The 21,994-nt window shown below is 37.9% G+C and overlaps 1 protein-coding gene across 9 annotated transcripts in view; it reads left to right on the top strand.

Moving 5' to 3' along the window:
• mef2d (myocyte enhancer factor 2d) overlaps window positions 1-21,994 on the top strand; it is a 67,601-nt gene that overhangs the window by 3,714 nt on the left and 41,893 nt on the right. Inside the window, exon 2 of one of the 9 annotated variants that reach the window (XM_036584052.1) lies at window positions 13,374-13,555. The exons of the other annotated variants lie outside the window; for them this stretch is intronic. The gene's annotated coding sequence lies outside the window, so the exon portion shown is untranslated. The remainder of the gene's footprint in view (window positions 1-13,373; window positions 13,556-21,994) is intronic. 9 annotated transcript variants of the gene reach the window in all.

Below are 21,994 nucleotides of genomic sequence, written 5' to 3'. Positions count from 1 at the left end.
TGAAAAAGTGTTGCTATTATTATTTCATTTTATAAATTGTTGTCTTTGTTACACTTAGTTATTTTATTGCTATGCCTGTAACATTACCTTTGTGGACAAAAGTCCCAACTCTGTTTACTAAAACAACTACAAATGTGACTAAATTATCTATGTAATATATGGACAAATCTCCAAATTCCACACATTTTAGTGGTAATATCCGAAATCCATTATATGTTTCAGTTCTGTGAGTCCGTTTGTGTTCTCTGCATCACAGAAATCATAGAGCTCTGAGTACATGATATTGTATTACACTTACTTACACTACTGTGTCTTAACCTTAAAAAAAAGATTTCATTTGGACGTATTTGAATTTAAAATTGTCTTCCAATGTACTTTTTTTGTGTGCTGCCAAATTTTTGTGCAACTGAATTTTTAACCTGCTAACCTCACTGCGCTCACCTAAAAGAGCCTACAGTCTTATGTTAATGTTGGCCAAAGTCCTTTTTGTTGTTGCTTATGTTTTTGTTCCCTGCGGTTAACTGAATATTAATTCATTATTTTTAGTACATTCATGAATATCAAAATGAGTCAGAAAGTGCATCCCTGGTGTATGTACTAGTTCACCTTCAGCAGAGCTTTTGATACTTGCCTGAGATTCACTGGCTGAGAGTTGTAGCGCCACCTAGTGAAAAAAAAAATCTGTATCTGTGTAGCTGTTTAATGCTGCCTTATTTTGCCCTTTCTACTTCAAAATGGCCTCTGTGTCAGTATTGGTTGTGCTGCTGGTGGATTAGGGCTGCTGCTCCTCAGCGAGAGCAGAATCCTCCTTACCATCACTAATCTCTCCTCTAGCAAGCTCTTAATTGAGCCATCATCAGCTGATCCAGGGGTTAAACATCAATTAAGATAATGAGCAGAGTGCAGTGTGTAGGACTAGAACATGCTGCTCTGTCAGTGAGGAGGATGGTAGTGGAGGTAAGGATACACGCTGAATGATGCGCAACAGATTTTTTGTTGGTTTAGAACTCGCCAATAAAATTGTTATTACAGTGAGTGTCTGTATGTGAATGAAGTTAGAATTTGGCATATTTGTCTTGAACTTCATTGGAGTGGATTTTTTTCTGACACCATTGTACAATGAGGGTAGGAATCAGGAGGTACCTGATTGTTTGATATGGTCTCAGTTTGGTTGGCTTCGATATTTTTTCTATGATTCGGTGCAAAATTATTTTATTTCACATTTTAAGTTCAGTAAATGACCTTACTTTTTGATATTTTCTGACTTTCATTTTGGGTTTTTTAGAGTGGTAATGATGTATATGGGGAAAAAAAAGGAAACAAATTTCTGGAATATTTAATTAGACTGTTGCATACCTGATTAGTCTTGTGCCTTCTTTGTTAAAATGAAGACAGACCAAAAAAAATGAGTAAACAATGAGTAATCTATAACCACAGATACCTGAGAATTGGTATTCGAAATTGCAGTTGGTATCTGCAGTGGTATTGGTGCATGTCTAGGGATTACTTGATTATTGGAATGTGGAAGCAACTGCTTTCTTTTAAAAGGGAAAGACTCACACACTCACTCGCTCAGTTCTTTGGATTGAACGTTTGTGCTTGGAGTCATGGAGTTCATTGGCAAGATAAATAAAGCTTTAAATGAAAGATCTATGAATAGATTAATAATCTGTGTTAGATGAATGTGCTATATTATGAAAATGCTAAAAGACCAAATACATAATTAAATTGACTTGCTGCGAGTTAAGCACTTGATTGAGTACTTCATTACTGAATGTAACAAAAACAATATGGAGTGCAAACATCTGTTAAGATTGGTGATCATTTTACTGTAATTTTCAGAGTTGTAGAGTAAATTAGTAATATAAGCAATTCTTCAAAAACCTTGATACCTAAAATAGTTGTATTTTTGCACATGTTGACCCTGTTTCAGTTCTGATAGGAAAGTGGGGAGAAAAGAAACAAAAATATTACACATCTGGATTTTTAAAAAGAAGAAAAAATATTTAAAGTACGCTCCACTTTGAGCAAATGAGCTAATATATCATGAGAGAGTGGAGCCACGACCTACAATGGCTATATACTCTGTCTCAAAGGTGCATGTTGAGAAAGGAAGAGGAACTCCACTTATACAGTTAGAGATCACAATGATACTTTAGGGGAAAAAGGGGAAAAACAAGAAAAAAGATGATCTGTAGAGACTCTTGATAAATATGTAACAGATGTCGTTATAAAATAAGCCATGTTAATAATAATTAGCAATGGCACAATGCAGCTGTTTTTTTTCTTTGATATTGATATTGAAACCTTGAATAACAGCCTATAGTATTCTTTACTTTAAAAACTACTCAACTTAAAAGTGAGCTATTTTTAATTAAAGTACTTAAGATGACCATCTAATATTAAGCTAAACCACTCAAGCACTCTACTCCACAGGAAGATATACACAGCTAACAACATCACGTCACACAGTGTGATCATGTGCTATTTCAGGATAGATTTGTTGCAAGATTGGATCGGCTTCATTCTCTTTTTTTCCCCTCTGATAACCGATTCTGCGTTATTAGTACTGATATGCCATCTCTCATAATAATGATAGATGGTGAAGGATGATGAGGATGGCAAAAGAAAGTCCTAAATTTAGAGTTAAAGAAATTAAAGCATTTGTTGTGATCATAGCATCTTAAAAGACACTGTTTGCTGACACCCCTGCAAGCTTTTTGGAAGAATTGTGAGATGAAAGCCGCTGCTTTTGCAGAGAAATAAACTGAAGCATTTTGAGTTTGCTGTGCTTTTGACTCTTTAACTCAGCGTGGGTGCTGTGGTCAGATGAAACTTTATTTTTTGGTTACAGTCTCAGGTATGTTTGATGTAAAAAGTGGGATAAATGTATCAAAAAGAACATCATGGCCACTAACAAAAAGTGTGGTGAGAGGTATTTGATGCTCTAGGCCTGCTTTGCTGTCACAGGACCTGGTGCCTTTATGAAAAAAGGACCAGCAAATGTGGTCCAACAATGTAATTCCTTCTTCATGGAGGCTGTTTTAGCTTAGGATGAGCTGATAAGATACCATCTCAGTCCCTTCACTTGAACTTTTTTGTGAATAAACTTGTGGATTGAGCTGAACTGAGCAGGGCTGTCTATGGATACAGAACTACTAGCTTCAATTATCTAGGTTTCTATGTTGCTGAATGTGCCATGATTCCTCCTAGTCTGATAAAGCTCATGGAAAAGAGTTTAGTGTATTTTATAAATTCAATAATAGGGATGTGACCATTGCTCTATATTGATGCATCAAACAAATAGCAAACAATCCAGTGTCATCGATGTGATGCATAAGCATTGATGCATGAGTGTTTTTTTTTCACACCATTTCAATGATATCCACATGAATTCTTTCTGTATGCACCTCACTGTACATGGCTGCATGCGATATAAGCTTGTCTGCCAAATAAAGCCTTGCTCGCGTGCTGATTTCACATTAAAGCGCCTGACTATGCAGCAGCATTCTACCATTCGTCTGAGTAGTAACCACAAAGAAAATGAAGTTTTGGTAACAAGTGTTGGTAGCAAATCATGCATGTGAAAGTATTTTGGTTTTAGAAAAAAAATAACAGACAGACATGCGAGACCTTTGCCATTTGAGTGAGTATGTATTAAGAAACTTAGGTAGTACCACAAACTTGTCAGCTCACCTGAAAAGGCAACACAGTGAGTGAGGAATTAGGGGGTTTCACCAAAGAACTCTGACATCGTAGATGTCATGAAGGCTTTCCTAAGAAAAAAAAACGTACAAAGGATCTTAAGACAAACAAGTTTGTAAGAATGTTCTTACATACAGTTTTTGTAAAAAAAAATTCAGGAAGTTCTTGAATAATCTCTTATGGTTTTGTTTTCTTAAGAAAATTGTAATGTAGGTTGCCGTATAGCTTAGGTAGTCATGTAGATTATCAGTATCATGTTACATTTTTCAGGTTACTGATTTTTTTTTTTCCTTCCTTCAACTATATTTTGTGACCATCATTAGAATTTTCATTACCATGTAATCTCTTATTCTCCAGGGTATTTTTTGTTTTTTCCATCTGAATTTACATGACCAAATCGTAAGGCAAATTATTCATAAACTGCATGAATGTAAATGTCAATTTGTACAGTCTAAGACAAGTATAAGACTGTCATAAAGGTAAGAAAATATTTAAAAATATATTTTTTTTTAAGAATGCAACATGTTCTTACAATACAGAAATAAGAAGGAAAAAATGAAGAATAATAACTGAACCTCTTTCTGAGGTATGTAGTTAAGAAAAAAATGCACATTTTAAGAAGATTTTTTCTCTTAAGGCACTTTCGTGAGTCTGGGCCCTGGTTTACTGAATAACTCAGAAACAGCATACAAAAGCAAAGGGAAAGTGGCACTCAGGCTCAGGCTAGCACTCGGCTCTCACCGCTAGCTGGCTAGGCTACTTTGTTTGCTGTTAGGCTCGCACTGCTTACCTCAGCATGCAGCTCTCCCCATCAAAATAAGCGTCCTCTCAACAAAAGGCTAAATAACTGCTACTGAACAGAATAACTAAACTGAACTAACTCAGACGTGTGCTGATGCCCCAGTATCATTTCACATTGACTGCAGACCTCGGTATCGAACCAAATCACATTGCATCACAGCAAATTTTGAGGTATCCAAAATTGTCAGATTGATGGCTAAAAGAATCGATGTAGGATCATATCATGATCAAACTTGTGATTTACACCCCTAATCATTAGTTAAAGATATTGTTTATCATTAAGGGCCAACAGTTTTAGGGTACACCGTAGAATCGAATATTCCATGTATGCATGTACAATATCTCCTAAATGTATATAAAGCAAGATGCATGAGTATTGGCACAGTGAAGAAAATGTATTTCTTTTTTTTTGTGTGTGTGTTAAGCTAAAATACAGATTGTGAAATACAGACTTTTACTTCTAGAATTTTTCATTATAAGGCCTTATAAGAACTCTGTGTGTGTGTGTGTGTGTCTGTGTCTGCGTCTGTGTGAAAATATACGTTTGATGCTTAAATATGTGTAACTACTGCTTTTCTGTGTGTTACTGATCGTTCCTTGCTGTAAAAATTGGGACTTTACTCCAAGTGAATGACAGCACATGAGAAGTTCAGACAGGCAGTCCTGCTATCGCTGTCGCTCACGGGTTTAGGCAGGATGGCAGGCTGGCATTTGACTACTGGCAGGGTAAGACATGTCACTTATGACGGAGAAGAGAGGGAATAACGGGGTTACAGTGGCGTGAGAGCAGGGGTTGGCGATGTCTCCTGCACAGCTGAAACAGCAAGTGCTTTGGCCAAGCGCTGAAACCCTACACCCCACCCTTCTTTCTCTCTCTCTCTCTCTCTCTCTCTCTATCCTCTCCCTCTATCCCTTTGATCTAAAACCTTGCTAATTTTCTGTCTTTCCTGCGTCTCCCCACCTGCTCCCCACACTCTCATCATGGAGTATGAAACACATATTGCACCATTTCATTCTCCTCTCTCTCCGACTTTACAGTTTTATAGCTGCGCAGCTGCAGGAGATGGCCATCTGCACATGCTATCTCCAGCACAATGTAGTGGACTTGCTGGCTGGCCTCTTCTCATTGCTTGTGATGCAGGCAATATAGAGAGCTGGGAAATATGCCAGGCACAAAGGAGGGAATGAAGAAAAATCCCCCTTTTTTTCCTTCTGGAGTGACACACTTAGGTCTTTTTTTTATATGCGGTTAGGCTGTGTGCATGTGCATGTGCTTTCTCATGTGAGCGTGCATGCTTGTTTGAGAAGGTGGCCCTAAAGCTGTTTGAACATGAACAGTGACTAGACGACAGCCGGTCTCATTCCAATATGAGAGTGTAGTAATGTATTATAGTTTATATGTACTTATAGGAGTATTTATTTGCTGTCACTGTCCAAAACTTTCCACGAGAAGTAAAAAAATGTCCTTAACTTAGTGGGTGGTATGAACAAAAATTCAGGTCGCATTTTAATTAAGATTACTGACTGCTTCGGTATATGTCACGGTATAGTATCTTTGTTTTTCCGTTTTTTTTCCAGATAAAACCATTTTGGAAGCTTAAGTAAACCTTTTTTGTAGATTAAAAATGGTGTATTATTCTGCATGTCCCTTCACTTTTAATAAGAACCATATTTAACAGCTGAAGTAAATATAAAATATTTTTATTGGACAAAATAGTAAAATCAGAAATTAACAATATATAGACAGATGTCAGCATTGCTTTTTAACCCTAACATGATACAGGTGAGTGTATGTAAAGTCCACTGCAGCTTCTCTGAAAAACGTTACGAAACTGAAGCTGAGGTCAGCTCCTTATTAGCCAACTTCTTGTTCAGATTTTCCCATTCCACCTTAAATGGTGCAGCAGTTACATTCAGGTGACAGAATGTAACTGCTGTGCAATTTTAGGTGGAACGGGAAAATTTGAAAAAGAAGCTGGCGAATAGGAAGCCAGCTTCAGCTTTGTAAAAGCGGCACTGAATGTTTTACGTTCTAAAGTAATTTGTTTCATATGTGCGTATTGCCATTACATAGAAGTGTAGTTCAGAAGTTATTGATAGTTATTGGAACATGTTTGCTTCCTAACTTTTGTTCCATAGATTTCTTAAATCCAGTCAACAGTCCACCTGATTTAATTTAAAGAAGACCTGATTAGCCAAACTAGGTGTGGTGGTAACTGTACTGGGCTTACTTAAGGAGAGGTTTGGAAATGGTCACACTATGGCCCATAAATAAATATAATAAATGATAGTTTTGTGTGTAGTTAGGCCAGCAGATCCATATTTTGTCATCAAAACATTGTCTTTTTTGTTTCCAGATCCCAAAATGTGTGTGCCCTTGTGAGTCATCTTTTGTAACATTTTATTGTTTTTGTACCACCAGAATGAAATCAAGTCAATAAATTTGTGATTCTGTCCTTTGCCTGAAAGACAAGGCTGAAACTTTGTTTATAAATAAAACAAAGTTGGGCTTAATGATATTACCTGGATTACATTTGCAATTTTGCAGTGATAATATGGTTATATATTAAAAATAAATTAAAAAATGCTGTTACTACTACAGAGGCTAATGTAGATAATGAAAGAAAGGACAATACACTACATAGTCCAGTCATTTCTTGAGCTGCTAGGGATGTGCCTGTGTGTCTGTGTGTATGTTTGTCTGTGTGTGTGTGTGTCTGTATGTGTGTCTGTATACTTCTCTTGCTATCCCTGTTAGAAGCAGATTTCCTCACAATGATAGACCAACATGAGATTTTGTATAAGTGAGGACCATTTTGCTGGTCCACACTTGAACACATGCTCTTTTCACCCCAAAGTCAGCTTGTTTTTTTGGGAAAACTAAAAGAGCAGAAGAATTGCCTTTCGGATACTGAGGTTAAGTTTAGGTGTAGGTCTAGGTGTTGGTGTAGTTGACCTTTGTTACCTAAAATAGAGCTTTGATATTGCTTGGTACTTGGCTGGAGAGCTAAAAATCATTTGATGTTACTTTTACTTTAGAAGGTATTTTGTCAGCAGAAAGCAGCATAAATTGAGTTTCTTTCATTTCTCTGGTAACAGCCTCTAGGGGATTAAAGTAGAAATGTAAGTCTGTGCCAAACATTGCCTTAAGATGTTAGACTTGGCACTATTTGTTACAGACACTATTGTGGTTAAACTGTGAATTTACCAATCGTTTTTGTTCTAGCTACCACACAGACCACTTGGCTGATGTTTCTCTCGCCCAGCCTGTGGTCTTCAAATGCACCCAGGTCAGATAAAATAGTAAATCTTAGAACAATCTTAGATTGCTGTCTGAAGCTGACTTGCACAAGTTAGATACACAGTAATAAGTGGCAAAAATGAAGAAAATATATGGTTATGGCACAAGGAGTATGCAGATTGTGTGATGGTGCGTGCGCCAAGCAGCTTTAACACTTGCAGTAACATCTAGATCATTCATGGTGTGTTTGAGTCTTAATCACACATTTGTTTCTATTGGAATAAAATGTATTTACATTCACATATATTATCTAGATGGTGATCATAATACTGCTGTAGACCTTATTGTAAGCAGTTCACCTTGTGGTTCTGGAACTAGATGCAGAACACTATATGAATAACAAATGTCCAAATTTAAAGTGTGATGTTATTTACCTGTCTCTGTGTTATCACTGTTGCTTGTTTTGGCTTTGTTTTTGTACTCCACTCAAGTAAATATCTCTGACTGGATGAAATGTTTTGTTCTAATCACCATGAAACCTCAAGGTAGTATTTTTTAGCTAATTAAAATATGTGGACAGTGAGACCATGTTTGAAAGTTTGCTCTGTGCTCCAATATAGTGGCTTTAATGACGACTATGAAGTTAAAGTGCAGAATATCAGTTTTAGTTCGAGGGTGAACTATGGGCAAGTCATGAGTATTGTTTTAGATAATCTTGCCCCCCAGGATTTCAGACCAAAAGTAATTAACACACTTCGTAAATAAAATTAGTTTAGTTCTTGGTTGGTATTTCTAGCAATACGCTAGCAATATCATTTAAGCTGTAAGTGTGTGCTGGCTATGTTTATATTACAGTAGTAATGCAGTTCTTGTACTAGAGAATGGCTTTCTTGAGCACTTACATAAAGAAAGAAAGATAAATTTGTGTTTCTGTCCTTTACCTAAAAGCGAAGGCTGACATTTGGGCAAAATTGTCATGTTCCAGACTTTTGAAGCATTTTCTATGAGAACTTGAAATGTATTTGGATTTTATGAGTTCACTCAGTAATTATATTCAGGTTATATTTGCAACTGAACACTGATGTTTACTAAAGTTAATTTAGTACTTGGTTACTAGTTGTAGTAAATTGTATGATAGTGATATTTGCTAAAAACGACTGCTGGCTATTTCATATTACAGTAGTGATAAACATTGTCTTACTGCTTAGACTTTGTGCTAATTAGTTCTTGTCAGTGATATTGTGTCCAATCGCATCCTTATGATGTATCTTCACAGAACTTTTGTCAAGTCTTCTAATCAACTGACCATGCCATTGTAAACTGCACAAACAGAGGGCAGAGACATATAGGAGAATATGAAGCTATATAATAAAGGTGTGTTTGTATGCGTGTGACACTTTTACCCAATTCAGTGTGCCACATGTCAACAGAAGCATATGCTCAGAGCTCAGTGGAGGCATCTCACAAAGTTGTGGTTAAGCGAGACCAAGAACCTGGCAGGAGCAAAACGTCCTTTGGCCGAGCTTTGATCACAGAGTGGTTGTGAGGTACCAACAGGTGTGGGGTCGTGAGTGTGCACGCACGCGTGCCTCCGCAGGTATGTCACTTTAGGGAAACGGCTGGGAAGTGTGATTTGCAGGCTGGGGGCTTAGTGTTAGGGGGTGTACCATAAAGGGTTAAAGAGGCTATGCTCTCGCACACCTGTAGCCTGTCAGCTGCTGGGGGGCTGTTAAAACGTCAGCTGTTTCTGAGAACGTTTGTGTGTGCCTGTAAAGTAGCAGAGTGAAATGGTGGTAAGGTAGTGGTGAGGGAGGCACATTTACTTGTGTGTGGGCCACTTCTCAACAACAAAATACCTTTTGAGATCTATTTATTTAACTCCAAAAACCTTTGTCTGTAATAGACACAGCAACAGCTGATGGCCAAGAGATCAGCTCACGCCTACAAAACCATGCAGCTCAATCTCAGTGACTGTAGGGGTCATTCTCTAGAAAGAAGAGAGAATGTAGGCCTATTTAATGTTTGATTTTGTTTTTCTTTTTTTACCCTCTGAAAATGTCAGTGCATGCCTACTAGTAATTGAAATATCATCTACAAACACGTGGACTTCTAGGTTTCTGGGTCATTACCTTTATATTTTCTATTCATGCACCAGTATAGATACTGGTATTCGATATCAGCCCGATGCCATTCTCATTTACTTGTACTCAACCTCATAAAAATGCAGCAATGCTAGCATTTGATACCAGCTGATATAGGGCTGAGCGATAAAACGATAACAGTACTTATCACAATTTAGAAATATAAGAAATGTTTGATAAATGTTTGGTATGGTAGACTATTCTCACATTTTCATGTTCTAGAGACAGTCTCGTTAGCATTTCCACTGTAAGAAAAAAAAAAGCAACTACTCTGTTGTCTTCATGAGAGGGCGCACTTCCGAGTTTTTCGACATGATTTCGCGAGGGAGGGTGTGGGGACTAAAATGGGTCGCAAAATATACTTTGGCGGGCTTTGAAATAAACATACAACATCTATGTGTGGAAAACGCTGGCCAGTGTTTTACACTTTTAAGAGGCAGTACTTACGTGGGTAGTCAGCATGTCGCAGAGACAGACAGGGTACACAAAAACATGGGATGTAAATGTCTGAAACGTGGGGTTATACCTTCCCTGTTTGAGTAGAGCGAATGGTGATCTGTTCTGTGACCAAGTGTGAGTGACAAGGTAAGTGGCATGTCCCTGTACTGGCCCAGAGTGAACTCCATTCTATCCTAACATCCTAACAAGCTTTAGTAGTGTTAAATCACATCTGCTCTACATAACTACAGCCGAAATGGTCTGTGAGTTACAGCGCTCAACAGTCATATTTTAGTGCAAGTGCATTCCCAAGCAACAAAAGTGAAAGAAAGAAGTGGGTTCATACTACAGCTCTGATTTAAACGAAAGGATGCTGTATGTGTGGCATGGGAGAGTGGAAAAAAGCTAGCTTCCCAGGCTAGCTGTTTTTTAGCAGCTGGTTTACACGATGCAGCGCTCTGTCACTTTCACAGCACAGCCAAATTGATGTTATTGTACTGAACTACAGTGATCAAATAAGACAAAAAACACTGATTTCAATTTAAACACACCTAAAAGAAGGACGTTGTTTGTGTGGGGCGGGAGAATCACACTGCAGCTAACGCACCGAGGTCCATCTTTTACACAGCGAGTGTCAGATATATTGTGGTTCTTCCACCTCTCAAACTGCTATGACAAAATAGAGAAATCCAAATGTCTCCTAGCTTGTGTTTAAATACTGTGATAGGCAATGTGATCCATCATTGACATACCAAGCTAGCAAATGTTTGTTGTTCATACTAAGCTGATGTTGTTGAGAAACTCAACAGTTTAGCACCGGTAACCAGATAGATTAGCACTCGTCACCAGACAGCTACAAAAATTATGAATATTACAAAAATCGTGGCCGTTCTGTGTGTGTGAGAGTGCTGCTTTAGCCAGCTGGTTAAAAACAGCTAACCAGAGAAACCGTCTTTCTCCCATCATCCACTGACAGATATGTGGAATGTTCCACTATTAGGCCAGTATTTTGTCATACCATAATACCATAATACATACTCCTTGTCTGACCATAAGGAGTAATTTAAGACCACAATTATCCATCTGGTTTCTCCAGCAAAAGTCAGCCTTTAAATTTTAAAGAAATAATGATTTGACATTTATTGTGGTAATTATTGCTTACTGTTACGAAATTTTTTTATCATGATAATGTTTTTGGGCCATATCGCCCAGCCCTAAGCTGATACCATGAGACATAAGCCTAGTTAGTGTACGCTGCAGAGAACAAACCACTCAAGCTAGCAGCGAGGGGTGTCTGCACGCAGAGAAGTGTTGCTGACTCAGTGGAGGTCGAACACAAAATCGGTGGTCACTTTAGACATTCTGCCTTGGCAAGTTGCTGCCGGGAATACACTGTGTGATTTTACCCTGTTTTTAAGCATACAAAAACACAATCACAACCACTTTCCCAATATGGGTGGAGACACGTAGGATAGCAAAACAGAGGCAAAAAAAGTCATTTGCTACCAAAGTCTGTATACGCCAACTTTACTCTGTACAGCTGTACAGAAGCTTTTTTCTGACGTGGAACAAAACCCGCTGTTCTCCACTGTAGTACTACTCGATCCATTTTAGCTAATGTAACATAGCAGTGCATTTCATTTAAAGTCTACTAGATTTTAATAATTTATTTGTTAAGGTAAATTGTACCCGTTTACACTAACAACTACTTAATTCTAATTAGGTAATTCATTATGGTATCAGACTTTGTATCGGCGACTACTAAAAAACATGTTCTCATACTCCTACTTGGTCTATTGTATCGATGCGTCCCTAATATTTTTATACTAATGTCTAAATGGTATACACAAAGAAGCAAGAGAGCATAGTGCCCACCTTCCTCTCAAAGCCTTGCTTCTCTATAGGCCGTCTGTACCCTACCAGCTCCGGTACGGCCAACATGTCGCCCGGAAGAGAAGCACACACAATCACACACAGATCCCCTTATTAGGCTCTGAGCCAGCACAGTGTGGAAAACATGGAGAGCTTCAGCTTTGAGAGAGAGAGAGAGAGAATGAGAGAGCGCTTCTTAACTATTACCAAACGATGTTTGTTTTGCTAGTAATTGTGACCTCAGATTTTTGGCTTGCTGTTGTTGTGTTTTAGACCTCTTGTATATTTGTTCCCACCGCTGGCAGATTTCCGACTCGATACTGGGAGAGAGGACACCCCCCTTTTCTAGAACTTCTCCATATAAGTTATGCTTTGCGAGAAAATTGCTCCTCAGACTGTGTACTGTTCATTTAACTCTTAGCATTCACAATGCCAAATCACATGTTTCGTGCACAGGAAGAAACTGTCTGTCCTTCTGCAGTGACACAAGTGTTAAACAAACTCAGGGCCTTCGAATTCCCATACCCCTCAAAGCCCTTAGAGGTTTCAAGGTCAGAAAAGGTCAGAGCTTGCGAATCTCTCTTTGGAAAGCATTGGTGCTCTTTAAATGCACTTCAGTGTTATTCATGAACTATGTTTTTCTAAATAATTTTGTACCATGTGTAGCTTACTATTATCAAACAGTATTTCAGAGTTCAGGACAGGAAAGAATACAGTCTTATACTGAATACAGGAATATAGGACGTACACAGAGCCTTGTTGTATTGTACCTCCAAACTGTTTACACCATCTTCATAAGTATTAAAAGTATAGGAATACAAAGGTTATGGTTGGGCACATTTGGAGAGACTGTTAATGACATGTAACACTACTAGATGCGGAGTTAAAGCTCCTAACATATGTGAGGGGAAATAAAGAGCATGGGGGAGTTAGGACAAAAGGTGTGTAGGCAGCTGCTGCTGCTTTCACATCTACACACACAGAGACGTATAGGCTGGGGGATCTGACACACTGCTTTACTGTGAACCCAGCACTAACACCCAACCACCCTCTCAGTTACCAGCAAGGACACTGATGAATTGGAGCCAGTTGCTGAAGGCATATAAGGGCAAAGGGTGGGGAGGTGGGGGCTGGGTTGAGAGAGAGGAAAACTGATCGAGGTCCTTGCATTACAGGGTCATCGCTGGACTAGTCACTTCTGTCACACAGCCATAGCACACAGAACAGGACATAGGACACATCTCATTCTATGTCCATGAGGATATTGTTGATTCATTCATTTGCTCATGATTCCGTACCATTGGCTAGACTCGGGATACATGCGACTGTGACCATCAGAGAGGTTCAAGAAGAAAAGGTAAGAAAAAAAGACCACCGGAACCGGCAGCTTAAGGTCTTAATGATGTTGCCTAAAGTTTAGGCCTGTCATTTTTTGTGGTTGGTCTTTGTCAGTCAAAGAACTACTAGGTGATCTCATTTGAGATTTTTTTTTTGGTGGATTTTCTTGAACCATTTGAAAAAATGGTACTAATAAGGGATTTTTATATGTCAACTTTAGTGTAGTTGGAGTTTAGCTGTATTTGAACACCATGCATTTCTGTGATATAATGTCAGTTTAAGAAGCTTTGGTGAGTTTGTTGAAATGTGTGCCTGCTGCACCTCTGCAAAGTTTTCTTTCCTGCAATAATTCTAGGCCCTGGTCTGTTAGACTTGTCAGATTGAAGATTTTATCCTTTCTCTAGTATTTCTTTCTCCCTATCAACTAATTATGGCTGTATAAATGTTAGTTACACTAGATCTTCCCTGTCTTTGTATACAAATTAAAACTCAAACTGAACAGTAATTTAAATGAGGATTTTTTTTTGGTAAGATCAGGAAAATATCACAGAATGTGGCTTGTGTAGGCTTTATGCAGATTACAGTGGCTGCTTTGCTGTGTGTGGCCTATTGGAGATCTGTTTCGCAGCTGTTGGCTTGCAAATCAATGGATAATTGCAAAGGGAGGGCTTTTGATTGACATCCCAGGTGGAATGGGCTGTAGACTGTGTTGCCTGCTATCCAGCACTTTTGCTTAATAGAGCCTTGCATACAGTTGCTCATAAAGGCCACGGAAGCAGTGCTAGTTGCTTCAGCGGAGGTTTTTCTATATTTCTTTAGTGCTCTTAAGGGAAAATAAGGTGCTTCAGAAAGATAATTCAAGGTTGCTACTAAGAGGGAGTCTGCATTTATTAGGCTCTTGACATTGTTGTCTGTTTCAAAGCTCCACTTGCTTGTTAGATTTTCTCTGATGTATGAGATGTTATTGGAAAATGGCACTTCATTTCATTCTTCCTGTTAGCCTAGATTGTAAACACTGTAGAAGTTTATTGATAAATGATAGAAATTTCAAGCGTATCTGTGTCTAAGCTGGTTGTTGAACCTCTTTTGTGCGTCAGTCCAGTTGACATGGTGAAGAGTTTTTAATACACCTGTGTTTCCAAAAGTCACGCTGATGTCATCGCTGTGTGTCCAAAATGTGTATTCCCCTTTTTTGCCTGACCCCTTCTGATCGTCTTGGGGTGGAGAGAGGTGATAGATAATTTAACTGTTAACTTTTGGCTTATCCCTTCATGGTTGTGTCTTTATAGTGATACTTGTATGATGATTAGCCTTGCCTCAATGTTGTCAACTGACCGGTCAGACCACATTACCCACACTGATGGTGAGATAGATAGTCCAGTGTCAACTGCATACTGCAGTCACACAACAGTACTTGTTTGTCATTGTGTTTGGTTTGTGAAACGATGTGCCAGTAAGAAAGTTATCGGCCCATGCCAGTGAGAAAGTTATCGGCCCATGCCAGTAACCAGCATTTCTGGGTCCCTACGAGCAGTTACTGGCATTAATAAACATAACCAATATCATTGCAAATCAACCTTAAATGTTCTTCAAATATAATATGTATATTAACACTACAGTTCAAAAGTAATAGAAAAAACAGTTTGGCTACAGACATGTGTAGAATGATTGTCATATGTTAGTCCTGTGGAGTTTTACAGGTATTACATCATTAGTAGGACACTAGGAAGCTGTAAATAAAAACGAAGAATTTTAGATGTGTCCAGAATGATGAACAGAGCCGCAGAGGATTATAAAATGATTGAGAAATCTTTATAGTATAGAGAATGAAGTAAAATGAAATTAAAATCCAGAAGTGATTATATTTTAAAAATGGAGATCAAATCTCAAGGCAGATAATGTGAAAATAAAATTAAATAAATAATTTGTGTATTATTTATCTTTGAATAACTTTTTTTTTTCAAAATATTGCATTAAATCAAAAAATACGTTTTGGTGGATAGTTTGTAATATTTAAATCCACATTTTAAAAGTCATATATAAATTGTTAATATGCCATTTGATTTTAAACTTGTGGACAGTAGTGTATATCTATATGAACTTGGAACTATCAAAATGGAAATTTTAAACTGCTATACGACTGATATGGTATTCACATCGTAGACCATCTACACGTTGTCCACTTCCACATTTATTGAAGTTCTTGTCCAAAACAAGACGAACTGTACCTGGTGATCTCCTGTAAATTTATTTAGTGAAGTCAAGTTAATGGTGGCTGCCTGAACATTGCAGTTTGCTTGTCAACTCTTCTGAAAGGTTGAACAGTAGCAGGTGAGAATCACAGATCCCCTCCAACACCGCAAACCCCCACCCTCCTGACTCTGTCTGCCCTGCCAGGAGAAATACTGCCCTTGAATTGCAACCCCCCTCCCCCCACCCTGCTTTTGGCATCAGGTTTCTGATATGATTTGATTTGTTAGCTCCCCTGGTCTATGTCCTGGAGGATAAACCCATTGTCCTGACCGTTCCGCACCAATATGTTATAGAATCTCCATACACAAAACAGAGCAAGTACGTATATGTTGGAAAACCACAATCACCATACACTAGGGTCAGCAGCTGAGTGGCCATGTTGGAGCAAGCAAGTGCCTGCCGGTCAGAGAGCATGAGGCAACAGGCTGGAAATATCCTGCAGTTGGTGCTGGCAGTACAACCCAAGGTTGGAGTAAATCACTGGAGATAGTCCCGTCGGTCATTGCAAGCGCCATCACTGCCCCAGTTAGGCTAGAGTGAGGGTTTGTAGAGCGGCCAGTTCAGACAAGCCCAAGAGTGTGTGGGTGTTCTCTCATCGGGATTGTTCTTTTTAGGGCTGAAATGATCAAATGGTTTCATTTTTGTATATGTGATCGAGTGATATCGTAAACATTTGAATATACCATTAGGTTAAGAAACGTTCAAGATGCGCTTCATTTTAATGCCTGAAAGAACAAACATTTTAAAATGTGTTTATTATTACTGTCAATTAGCTTTTTGTACCATTGGATAACTTGCATTAATTCTATTGTGTTTTCATTACTTTGTATATAAATTAGAATTATAGGACTGCGCAATAATTTGAATTGTATTGTTATTAGCAGATAATAATAATAGGAATTTAAAGAAATTATTATTATTATTATTATTATTATTATTATCATAATCATTGGACAGATGTTTAGATTTGAATGATATATTTCAAACTTTGAAATATTTAATGATGTATTACTTGAACCCCCAAAGAATAGAAAGTTTTTAGTGTTGCATTTTATTTATTTTACATACATAAATGTTATATTTTTCTGCAAATGTAATCCAGGTAGATGAAGATAGAGTCCCACTTTCTACTTTTTATAAATGTTTGTGTTGAGCATTTCCACTGGCAGATGTGTACATGAAAAATCTCAGATATCGGTGTTGGCCCCAAATTCCTGTATCACTAGAGTGAAATGTCTAATCCAAGGGATTCCGCCTAGCCTGGTTCTCTTTAAATGCCTTCACAATGCCGGAGAGCAGAGGAAATAGCATCTTTTTAAACTTTGCCTTAGAAAAAAAAATATATATGTGTAAATCTCAGTACTTTCTAGCAGATCAAACACCAAACTTGGTAGTATCAATCTTAACATCAGGTACAGTCTGATTAAGTCTGACTGGTAGATATTTGTTTAAAAAATAATCGCCATCGGACAGATGTTTAGATTTGACAAATGATTCAAACCAGTGTTTAATGATGTATTTATTTTACTCTGGAAGAGCAGAATGTTTAGACAGTGCTGTGCTATGGTGCTAACGTCCGCACTTTATTCATTTTACTGCATTTGTAACTTTATGTAAATAAACGGCATCGTTCTTTGAAATGCTGAACCAGGTAGATGTAGTTCCAATTTCTACATTTTATAAACGTGTGCATTGCCATCGGTATGGCATTGGCAGAGATAGACATGAAAAATATCTGATCAGTATTGGCGCACCAATTCCATATTAGTGCATCCCTACAAAATACCATATTAAATGTTAAGTATTGCTACATTTTGTGGTTGTGTAACCATGTGACATGGTAAAGCGAGGCTGCTCATCTGGAGATGAGTGAGCTTGGTCTGGGTGTTTACAGCACACAAAGAGCTCATTTGCACACTATATTTTGCAAGTCTAATGTTGCCAGTTTTCAATATAAGTTTGGATTGGCCATGAAATCTTGCATCCAGTGTTGCCCTAGCACTGTTGTTAAGATGTTTATTGTATTTATATATTTATTTTTGCTTTCATATTTTCTTTCTCGTCCATGTAGATATGATCACAGACTCGGGATCAGCACTGTTTTCCGGAAACACATGATGAATCTGGCCCAGTGTTAGCAGAACTTTCTGTAGCTAAGCCCATTATCAGTTCAGATAAGAACATTCTGATGCCTTTGTTGTGGTATCTTCGTTTTTTCAGAAAGTCATTTTGCCAATTTTGCTCTCATTTTCATTTATTTATTTATTTATTTATTTGTAGTTACGCCAGTAATAAAAAAAATGTAATCTCATTATCACACAGCCATATCCAGGGTGACAACACAAGATTTCCAATCTTTCCTATAAAGAATATTTAGGTATGCATTTACCCTTCATGCACTACTGTTTCCCTCAGTGTTTTGACTGTTTTATTGGCCGCAGGGTTCTGGCACCATATGGCCGTGGATCACTGGTAGTGACCATGACCGGAGCTGTGGTCTCGATGCTCTGTGTAAAGCGTCAGTTTTGTAAACAGTTGAATTAAACAATTGACAGCTGTGCTGTGTAGGACACCGGGGTCCTGTGCTGACCTGGAAAGGTGATAGATTTCTCTGTGCTACTTTGGCCTGAGTCCAGTCTCTGTCCAGTCATTGGCTCTTATCTCTGAGCACCCGGCTTCTCTGCCTCTAGTTACAGGCAGAGATGACAAAACTGGACTCCCTCTCTCACACCCTGCAGAGGAGATATGCTTACATGTGCTCACACACACGCACTCGCACAGAATGCCGTATGCCCACACATGGACGTAGGCCCTATGTGCTTATCCAAGTGGAACTTAGGTGCTTCAGACCACTTCAGCATAAGATGGATTGCAGCAGCACTGTATTTTATAGGAGTCCTGTGAGGCAGAAAAGTTGTTGACCATATTGTGCTCATTAAACAGTGTACTGAAACTGGGACTTTTGTTATGAGAGCATCTTACCAGACTTTGTTAGTAAAGAAAACAGTGCAGTCACGCCCAGTTTATTCAGTTTCGCACTCATTCTTGAAGCAATAAAAAGGATTTTTGATCAAAACGGAAAAATATACAAGTTTAAGTTTGAGACAGTATATTGAACTGTATTTGATTAGGCCCTAATCCATGTATTCATTAGCTGATAATAATGGCTGATATCTAGGCCCCACACATTTATCAGTATCGGTGAGAATCCCACCAATTAAGCAGACAGTCTAAACTGGGGGCCTGGTTTACACCTTGCATCAGCATGCGTTTTTGTTGATCACGTTTGGATCACGTTTGGATTTTGCTCGCTGTGTGAAAAGCCAGGTGTAAACACACCCACGATGCATTGTCAGCGGATTACAATCGGATCACTCAAACCACATTTGGAGGTGGTTAGAGGCTGATCTTGACAGCAAGTGTAAAGTGTAAGTGTTTTCATGATCCGTATATAATTATATGAGCGGAAATGCATCTACCGAGCACTGACTCGCAGGTGGGAGGATAAACAGTAGCCACATTAACATGCAGCCTGTTAATCTGTTAATAAGCCGACTAATAGCTCAATCGGAATAAAATACATCAATGTATACACCTCAGTCAGACTAAAGTAGTCCGATTGAGGCCATTCTGAATACAGTTTTTAACAAATTGAACAAGGTCGGTAATCCTGTAAATAATTCATTAAATAGAAGAATAATAGCCATGTAAGTAACTGTATCTGACTACAGTCATACATGGAAGTTTATAACATTCAGCATGGCAGGAGCCAGAAACTGGTCTGCAAAGGAGATGAAGTTTATGCTTCAAACTTTGAAAGACTTAAAAATAGTCAGCAGGATGGTTGCCCATAAAGCTTGCAATAACAAGCTGTTCAGACAAATATACAGACAAACAATAGAGTCTCAGACATGACTTCTTTAATAAGTACACATGAATTACACATGAAACAACTGTGCCAACTGAAAACTCAGGTGACGTACTACTGCTCCTCTCATTCTGACTGGACTCATGTGATGCTGATTGTCATGGTAACGTCTACACTAAGTGGTACTCTACGCACGTATGTGATTTTGGATCTGCTTACTCGTAGCATACATGTAAACGAAGATTCTTAAGTAGAGTGTGCATAAAAACAACTTAGTCTTCATCTATGACCAAAATGAATTAATTTGGATCTTTGCATATAAACATAGCCAATGAAACGAAAGATGGAGGATCTGAGGCTGGCTTTATCCCCAGACTAACAGTCTTCTTGCACTCTGGGCTGATGAACATCTCCAAGCCACGCTTGTTGCCTCGTAACGGGGGAAAAACTAGCAAAAGTAAAAGTGAAGTAACGTATGTGTTGACCAACCTTTTGTACAGAAAAAGTAAAATCATATCCTATCTGGTCACACTGAAGAAACATTTTCGTAAAAAGTGTAGCTGGAATCTAGGCAAAGTTTATCCAGATATGATCCTGACACAAAACACATGTTAATACAAGGTGTAAACAGGCTCTGAGAGTGACCATTTACTCACTTAATCAGAGAAATACTGACTTAGCTGGGAAATTTGAACACAAGACCTTGTCATGGTTACAATAACAAAATTATGAAGCATGAAATTTCTTTTTTCTGATGCTTATATTCAGAGCCTGAATATCACTGATGCTGATCCAGTATTTCTTTAAAAGCTACTATGCAGCACTGTACTACATCAGCAAAAAATACACAGCTAACAATATCATATCATGCAATTAGATTGTGAGCTATTTAATGCTTTCAGATTTGTGTAGTCTTGATCAAATTCATAATTTTTTTTTTACTTCCAATGTCCGATCCAGCATTTTCTGACTTTTTATGAGATTTTGCTGTTTATTTCAGTTTAGAAATGTGACAGTTGAGAAGTGACAAACATATTTGACAATGTACAGTTGACTGACAGGTAAATTACTCAGTAAACCAAAACTGTTGGAGTCTGAGTAATTGGTGACCATACTACATAATATTGACCAATATTATCAGTTATCTAAAATCTATTGTGGTCAAAAAATGTTCACATAGACCAGGCCCTTTTTGAATGCTAATCAGCTATCAGTAGTCAGGAAAGCTGTTTGCACAATGCATTGCTTATGAAACCTCAAGTTATTTTGCTTTTGATAATTTCAATGTCATCTAATCACTGCAGTTCTTAAAAGATCTTAATACAAGGAAATAAATATTAATAAAGGGATTTGTCTATAGTTGTGCTTTTTTCTGAGCAGCCATTATATTGTTACTGTGAAACTAGACTGTGTTCTTGCGAATGCAAGTCAACCTGAAGGTGTTAGTTCCGGGGACTTCCTCAGTGGTGTTCTGCAAAACCACGACTCTGAACTGTTAACACCTTTGACCTGCATAAATGTGACTGCTGTATAGCTTCTCTCTCTTGTACTATACAGTGTTATGAAGAAAGTTGCTCACTCTTATTGAAGTGCTTTAGGCTTTTCACTTAGCAGCTTATTTCTATTATTAACATGAAAATTATAGGAGAGGACGCTACTACCGTTACACTACACTACAATATATGTGTTCAAGTAATGATGGGGATGAGGAAAATATTTTGAATCTGTTTAGAAATTGTATACAAAGTTCCAGCACACAACAATTTTAATATAACAGTTGTATGCAAAAGTTTGAGGAACCCCTGTGAAATTCTGTGTTTTGTTGATTAAACAGAAGTTAACACATCAATTTCCCACACTTCTGCATATTTTAATGAACAATTTTATTTAATTGCTGAATTTAACGTATTAGAGAAAAATAATCCACAAAATATAAATTGAGCAAAAAGATATGGTTAATTATATATTTTATTTTTTCCTATATGTTAAACTCTGCACATAGAAACTGTGCAGGACAATTAGCAGGAAAACGCCAGTTTCAAGTTTATTCTCTGTAGAAGATGTGTGTGACTTATTAACATTAACCCATTAAACATGTAATTGGACCAAAAGTATTCAAACCTCTTTCATGCGACTGTATAGTAGATTCTAATTTAGAATAGTTAAGAACATATATCTTGCCTCTGTTGTCATAAGGACCTTGATTGAGTTATTCATATTGTGTAGAATGTTTGGGGAGTACATGTGTTTCAAATGCCTGCAGCAGTGGTCTACTAATAGCTAGAGATTTGACTTGAGACCAGTTGCCTAAGAGAACAGATTTGTCCACTGTAGAGT

This window comes from Colossoma macropomum, unplaced genomic scaffold (genome assembly GCF_904425465.1).
Source record: "Colossoma macropomum unplaced genomic scaffold, Colossoma_macropomum, whole genome shotgun sequence".
In the NCBI taxonomy this organism is placed as follows: domain Eukaryota; kingdom Metazoa; phylum Chordata; class Actinopteri; order Characiformes; family Serrasalmidae; genus Colossoma; species Colossoma macropomum.
This window is presented reverse-complemented; position numbering and strand designations above follow the sequence as displayed.